Source organism: Larus michahellis, unplaced genomic scaffold (genome assembly GCF_964199755.1).
Source record: "Larus michahellis unplaced genomic scaffold, bLarMic1.1 SCAFFOLD_26, whole genome shotgun sequence".
NCBI classification, from domain to species: domain Eukaryota; kingdom Metazoa; phylum Chordata; class Aves; order Charadriiformes; family Laridae; genus Larus; species Larus michahellis.
Genome location: NW_027436225.1, coordinates 4,514,664 through 4,522,200, shown reverse-complemented (window position 1 = coordinate 4,522,200; position 7,537 = coordinate 4,514,664).

Sequence of the window (7,537 nt, the reverse complement as noted above, 5' to 3'; positions counted from 1 at the left end):
AAAGCCGTGCCTCGTTGGAAAGCTCTTTGGCAGCCGCTCGTGTGGCCCCACAGCCCGTGGGGCTGCGGGCTTTGCGGCGGCCGTCAGCCTCGGCACCACCGGCGCCCACGTGGCGCCGCCGCGCCAGCCCCCGAAGCATTTTCCGGTAGGGCCGCGTCTCTGGTCACAGCTCCCACGCCCGAAGAGCCAGGAGGGAAAGCCGTGCCTCGTTGGAAAGCTCTTTGGCAGCCGCTCGCGTGGCCCCACAGCCCGTGGGGCTGCGGGCTTTCCGGCAGCCGTCAGCCTCGGCGCCACCGGCGCCCACCTGGCGCCGTTGCGCCAGCCCCCGAAGCATTTTCCGGTAGGGCCGCGGCTCTGGCCACAGCTCCCACGCCCGAAGAGCCAGGAGGGAAAGCCGTGCCTCGTTGGAAAGCTCTTTGGCAGCCGCTCGCGTGGCCCCACAGCCCGTGGGGCTGCGGGCTTTGCGGCGGCTGTCAGCCTCGGCGCCACCGGCGCCCACCTGGCGCCGCTGCGCCAAGCTGCGAAGCATTTTCCGGTAGGGCCGCGGCTCTGGCCACAGCTCCCACGCCCGAAGAGCCAGGAGGGAAAGCCGTGCCTCGTTGGAAAGCTCTTTGGTAGCCGCTCGCGTGGCCCCACAGCCCGTGGGGCTGCGGGCTTTGCGGCGGCCGTCAGCCTCGGCGCCACCGTCGCCCACCTGGCGCTGCCGCGCCAGCCCCCGAAGCATTTTCCGGTAGGGCCGCTGCTCTGGCCACAGCTCCCACGCCCGAAGAGCCAGGAGGGAAAGCTGTGCCTCGTTGGAAAGCTCTTTGGCAGCCGCTCGCGTGGCCCCACAGCCCGTGGGGCTGCGGGCTTTGCGGCGGCCGTCAGCATCGGCCCCACCGGCGCCCACCTGGCGCCGCTGCGCCAGCCCCCGAAGCATTTTCTTGTAGGGCCGCGTCTCTGGCCACAGCTCCCACGCCCGAAGAGCCAGGAGGGAAAGCCGTGCCTCGTTGGAAAGCTCTTTGGCAGCCGCTCGCGTGGCCCCACAGCCCGTGGGGCTGCGGGCTTTGCGGCGGCCGTCAGCCTCGGCACCACCGGCGCCCACCTGGCGCCGCCGCGCCAGCCTGCGAAGCATTTTCCGGTAGGGCCGCGTCTCTGGCCACAGCTCCCACGCCCGAAGAGCCAGGAGGGAAAGCCGTGCCTCGTTGGAAAGCTCTTGGGCAGCCGCTCGCGTGGCCCCACAGCCCGTGGGGCTGCGGGCTTTGCGGCGGCCGTCAGCCTCGGCGCCACCGGCGCCCACCTGGCGCCGCCGCGCCAGCCCCGGAAGCATTTTCCGGAAGGGCCGCATCTCTGGCCACAGCTCCCACGCCCGAAGAGCCAGGAGGGAAAGCCGTGCCTCGTTGGAAAGCTCTTTGGCAGCCGCTCGCGTGGCCCCACAGCCCGTGGGGCTGCGGGCTTTGCGGCGGCCGTCAGCCTCGGCGCCACCGGCGCCCACCTGGCGCCGCCGCGCCAGCCCCCGAAGCATTTTCCGGTAGGGCCGCGTCTCTGGCCACAGCTCCCACGCCCGAAGAGCCAGGAGGGAAAGCCGTGCCTCGTTGGAAAGCTCTTTGGCAGCCGCTCGCGTGGCCCCACAGCCCGTGGGGCTGCGGGCTTTGCGGCGGCCGTCAGCCTCGGCGCCACCGGCGCCCACCTGGCGCCGCCGCGCCAGCCCCCGAAGCATTTTCCGGTAGGGCCGCGGCTCTGGCCACAGCTCCCACGCCCGAAGAGCCAGGAGGGAAAGCCGTGCCTCGTTGGAAAGCTCTTTGGCAGCCGCTCGCGTGGCCCCACAGCCCGTGGGGCTGCGGGCTTTGCGGCGGCCGTCAGCCTCGGCGCCACCGGCGCCCACCTGGCGCCGCCGCGCCAGCCTGAGAAGCATTTTCCGGTAGGGCCGCGTCTCTGGCCACAGCTCCCACGCCCGAAGAGCCAGGAGGGAAAGCCGTGCCTCGTTGGAAAGCTCTTTGGCAGCCGCTCGCGTGGCCCCACAGCCCATGGGGCTGCGGGCTTTGCGGCGGCCGTCAGCCTCGGCGCCACCGGCGCCCACGTGGCGCCGCCGCGCCAGCCTGCGAAGCATTTTCCGGTAGGGCCGCGTCTCTGGCCACAGCTCCCACGCCCGAAGAGCCAGGAGGGAAAGCCGTTCCTCGTTGGAAAGCTCTTTGGCAGCCGCTCGCGTGGCCCCACAGCCCGTGGGGCTGCGGGCTTTGCGGCGGCTGTCAGCCTCGGCGCCACCGGCGCCCACCTGGCGCCGCCGCGCCAGCCCCCGAAGCATTTTCCGGTAGGGCCGCGTCTTTGGCCACAGCTCCCACGTCCGAAGAGCCAGGAGGGAAAGCCGTGCCTCGTTGGAAAGCTCTTTGGCAGCCGCTCGCGTGGCCCCACAGCCCGTGGGGCTGCGGGCTTTGCGGCGGCCGTCAGCCTCGGCGCCACCGGCGCCCACCTGGCGCCGCCGCGCCAGCCCCCGAAGCATTTTCCGGTAGGGCCGCGTCTCTGGCCACAGCTCCCACGCCCGAAGAGCCAGGAGGGAAAGCCATGCCTCGTTGGAAAGCTCTTTGGCAGCCGCTCGCGTGGCCCCACAGCCCATGGGGCTGCGGGCTTTGCGGCGGCCGTCAGCCTCGGCGCCAACGGCGCCCACCTGGCGCTGCCGCGCCAGCCTGCGAAGCATTTTCCGGTAGGGCCGCGTCTCTGGCCACAGCTCCCACGCCCGAAGAGCCAGGAGGGAAAGCCGTGCCTCGTTGGAAAGCTCTTTGGCAGAGGCTCGCGTGGCCCCACAGCCCGTGGGGCTGCGGGCTTTGCGGCGGCTGTCAGCCTCGGCGCCACCGGCGCCCACGTGGCGCCGTCGCGCCAGCCCCCGAAGCATTTTCCGGTAGGGCCGCGGCTCTGGCCACAGCTCCCACGTCCGAAGAGCCAGGAGGGAAAGCCGTGCCTCGTTGGAAAGCTCTTTGGCAGCCGCTCGCGTGGCCCCACAGCCCGTGGGGCTGCGGGCTTTGCGGCGGCCGTCAGCCTCGGCGCCACCGGCGCCCACCTGGCGCCGCCGCACCAGCCCCGGAAGCATTTTCCGGAAGGGCCGCATCTCTGGCCACAGCTCCCACGCCCGAAGAGCCAGGAGGGAAAGCCGTGCCTCGTTGGAAAGCTCTTTGGCAGCCGCTCGCGTGGCCCCACAGCCCGTGGGGCTGCGGGCTTTGCGGCGGCCGTCAGCCTCGGCGCCACCGGCGCCCACCTGGCGCCGCCGCGCCAGCCCCCGAAGCATTTTCCGGTAGGGCCGCGGCTCTGGCCACAGCTCCCACGCCCGAAGAGCCAGGAGGGAAAGCCGTGCCTCGTTGGAAAGCTCTTTGGCAGCCGCTCGCGTGGCCCCACAGCCCGTGGGGCTGCGGGCTTTGCGGCGGCCGTCAGCCTCGGCGCCACCGGCGCCCACCTGGCGCCGCCGCGCCAGCCCCCGAAGCATTTTCCGGTAGGGCCGCGTCTCTGGCCACAGCTCCCACGCCCGAAGAGCCAGGAGGGAAAGCCGTGCCTCGTTGGAAAGCTCTTTGGCAGCCGCTCGCGTGGCCCCACAGCCCGTGGGGCTGCGGGCTTTGCGGCGGCCGTCAGCCTCGGCGCCACCGGCGCCCACCTGGCGCCGCCGCGCCAGCCCCCGAAGCATTTTCTGGTAGGGCCGCGTCTCTGGCCACAGCTCCCACGCCCGAAGAGCCAGGAGGGAAAGCCGTGCCTCGTTGGAAAGCTCTTTGGCAGCCGCTCGCGTGGCCCCACAGCCCGTGGGGCTGCGGGCTTTGCGGCGGCCGTCAGCCTCGGCGCCACCGGCGCCCACCTGGCGCCGCCGCGCCAGCCTGAGAAGCATTTTCCGGTAGGGCCGCGTCTCTGGCCACAGCTCCCACGCCCGAAGAGCCAGGAGGGAAAGCCGTGCCTCGTTGGAAAGCTCTTTGGAAGAGGCTCGCGTGGCCCCACAGCCTGAGGGGCTGCGGGCTTTGCGGCGGCCGTCAGCCTCGGCGCCACCGGTGCCAACGTGGCGCTGCCGCGCCAGCCCCCGAAGCATTTTCCGGTAGGGCCGCGTCTCTGGCCACAGCTCCCACGCCCGAAGAGCCAGGAGGGAAAGCCGTGCCTCGTTGGAAAGCTCTTTGGCAGCCGCTCGCGTGGCCCCACAGCCCGTGGGGCTGCGGGCTTTGCGGCGGCCGTCAGCCTCGGCGCCACCGGCGCCCACGTGGCGCCGCCGCGCCAGCCTGCGAAGCATTTTCCGGTAGGGCCGCGTCTCTGGCCACAGCTCCCACGCCCGAAGAGCCAGGAGGGAAAGCCGTGCCTCGTTGGAAAGCTCTTTGGCAGCCGCTCGCGTGGCCCCACAGCCCGTGGGGCTGCGGGCTTTGCGGCGGCTGTCAGCCTCGGCGCCACCGGCGCCCACCTGGCGCCGCCGCGCCAGCCCCCGAAGCATTTTCCGGTAGGGCCGCGTCTTTGGCCACAGCTCCCACGTCCGAAGAGCCAGGAGGGAAAGCCGTGCCTCGTTGGAAAGCTCTTTGGCAGCCGCTCGCGTGGCCCCACAGCCCGTGGGGCTGCGGGCTTTGCGGCGGCCGTCAGCCTCGGCGCCACCGGCGCCCACCTGGCGCCGCCGCGCCAGCCCCCGAAGCATTTTCCGGTAGGGCCGCGTCTCTGGCCACAGCTCCCACGCCCGAAGAGCCAGGAGGGAAAGCCATGCCTCGTTGGAAAGCTCTTTGGCAGCCGCTCGCGTGGCCCCACAGCCCATGGGGCTGCGGGCTTTGCGGCGGCCGTCAGCCTCGGCGCCAACGGCGCCCACCTGGCGCTGCCGCGCCAGCCTGCGAAGCATTTTCCGGTAGGGCCGCGTCTCTGGCCACAGCTCCCACGCCCGAAGAGCCAGGAGGGAAAGCCGTGCCTCGTTGGAAAGCTCTTTGGCAGAGGCTCGCGTGGCCCCACAGCCCGTGGGGCTGCGGGCTTTGCGGCGGCTGTCAGCCTCGGCGCCACCGGCGCCCACCTGGCGCCGTCGCGCCAGCCCCCGAAGCATTTTCCGGTAGGGCCGCGGCTCTGGCCACAGCTCCCACGCCCGAAGAGCCAGGAGGGAAAGCCGTGCCTCGTTGGAAAGCTCTTTGGCAGCCGCTCGCGTGGCCCCACAGCCCGTGGGGCTGCGGGCTTTGCGGCGGCCGTCAGCCTCGGCACCACCGGCGCCCACCTGGCGCCGCCGCGCCAGCCCCCGAAGCATTTTCCGGTAGGGCCGCGTCTCTGGCCACAGCTCCCACGCCCGAAGAGCCAGGAGGGAAAGCCGTGCCTCGTTGGAAAGCTCTTTGGCAGCCGCTCGCGTGGCCCCACACCCCGTGGGGCTGCGGGCTTTGCGGCGGCCGTCAGCCTCGGCGCCACCGGCGCCCACCTGGCGCCGCCGCACCAGCCCCGGAAGCATTTTCCGGAAGGGCCGCATCTCTGGCCACAGCTCCCACGCCCGAAGAGCCAGGAGGGAAAGCCGTGCCTCGTTGGAAAGCTCTTTGGCAGCCGCTCGCGTGGCCCCACAGCCCGTGGGGCTGCGGGCTTTGCGGCGGCCGTCAGCCTCGGCGCCAACGGCGCCCACCTGGCACCGCCGCGCCAGCCCCCGAAGCATTTTCCGGTAGGGCCGCGGCTCTGGCCACAGCTCCCACGCCCGAAGAGCCAGGAGGGAAAGCCGTGCCTCGTTGGAAAGCTCTTTGGCAGCCGCTCGCGTGGCCCCACAGCCCGTGGGGCTGCGGGCTTTGCGGCGGCCGTCAGCCTCGGCGCCACCGGCGCCCACCTGGCGCCGCCGCGCCAGCCCCCGAAGCATTTTCCGGTAGGGCCGCGTCTCTGGCCACAGCTCCCACGCCCGAAGAGCCAGGAGGGAAAGCCGTGCCTCGTTGGAAAGCTCTTTGGCAGCCGCTCGCGTGGCCCCACAGCCCGTGGGGCTGCGGGCTCTTCGGCGGCCGTCAGCCTCGGCGCCACCGGCGCCCACCTGGCGCCGCCGCGCCAGCCCCCGAAGCATTTTCTGGTAGGGCCGCGTCTCTGGCCACAGCTCCCACGCCCGAAGAGCCAGGAGGGAAAGCCGTGCCTCGTTGGAAAGCTCTTTGGCAGCCGCTCGCGTGGCCCCACAGCCCGTGGGGCTGCGGGCTTTGCGGCGGCCGTCAGCCTCGGCGCCACCGGCGCCCACCTGGCGCCGCCGCGCCAGCCCCCGAAGCATTTTCCGGTAGGGCCGCGTCTCTGGCCACAGCTCCCACGCCCGAAGAGCCAGGAGGGAAAGCCGTGCCTCGTTGGAAAGCTCTTTGGAAGAGGTTCGCGTGGCCCCACAGCCTGAGGGGCTGCGGGCTTTGCGGCGGCCGTCAGCCTCGGCGCCACCGGTGCCAACGTGGCGCTGCCGCGCCAGCCCCCGAAGCATTTTCCGGTAGGGCCGCGTCTCTGGCCACAGCTCCCACGCCCGAAGAGCCAGGAGGGAAAGCCGTGCCTCGTTGGAAAGCTCTTTGGCAGCCGCTCGCGTGGCCCCACAGCCCGTGGGGCTGCGGGCTTTGCGGCGGCTGTCAGCCTCGGCGCCACCGGCGCCCACCTGGCGCCGCCGCGCCAGCCCCCGAAGCATTTTCCGGTAGGGCCGCGTCTTTGGCCACAGCTCCCACGTCCGAAGAGCCAGGAGGGAAAGCCGTGCCTCGTTGGAAAGCTCTTTGGCAGCCGCTCGCGTGGCCCCACAGCCCGTGGGGCTGCGGGCTTTGCGGCGGCCGTCAGCCTCGGCGCCACCGGCGCCCACCTGGCGCCGCCGCGCCAGCCCCCGAAGCATTTTCCGGTAGGGCCGCGGCTCTGGCCACAGCTCCCACGCCCGAAGAGCCAGGAGGGAAAGCCATGCCTCGTTGGAAAGCTCTTTGGCAGCCGCTCGCGTGGCCCCACAGCCCGTGGGGCTGCGGGCTTTGCGGCGGCCGTCAGCCTCGGCGCCAACGGCGCCCACCTGGCGCTGCCGCGCCAGCCTGCGAAGCATTTTCCGGTAGGGCCGCGTCTCTGGCCACAGCTCCCACGCCCGAAGAGCCAGGAGGGAAAGCCGTGCCTCGTTGGAAAGCTCTTTGGCAGAGGCTCGCGTGGCCCCACAGCCCGTGGGGCTGCGGGCTTTGCGGCGGCCGTCAGCCTCGGCGCCACCGGCGCCCACGTGGCGCCGCCGCGCCAGCCCCCGAAGCATTTTCCGGTAGGGCCGCGTCTCTGGTCACAGCTCCCACGCCCGAAGAGCCAGGAGGGAAAGCCGTGCCTCGTTGGAAAGCTCTTTGGCAGCCGCTCGCGTGGCCCCACAGCCCGTGGGGCTGCGGGCTTTCCGGCAGCCGTCAGCCTCGGCGCCACCGGCGCCCACCTGGCGCCGTCGCGCCAGCCTGAGAAGCATTTTCCGGTAGGGCCGCGGCTCTGGCCACAGCTCCCACGCCCGAAGAGCCAGGAGGGAAAGCCGTGCCTCGTTGGAAAGCTCTTTGGCAGCCGCTCGCGTGGCCCCACAGCCCGTGGGGCTGCGGGCTTTCCGGCAGCCGTCAGCCTCGGCGCCACCGGCGCCCACCTGGCGCCGTCGCGCCAG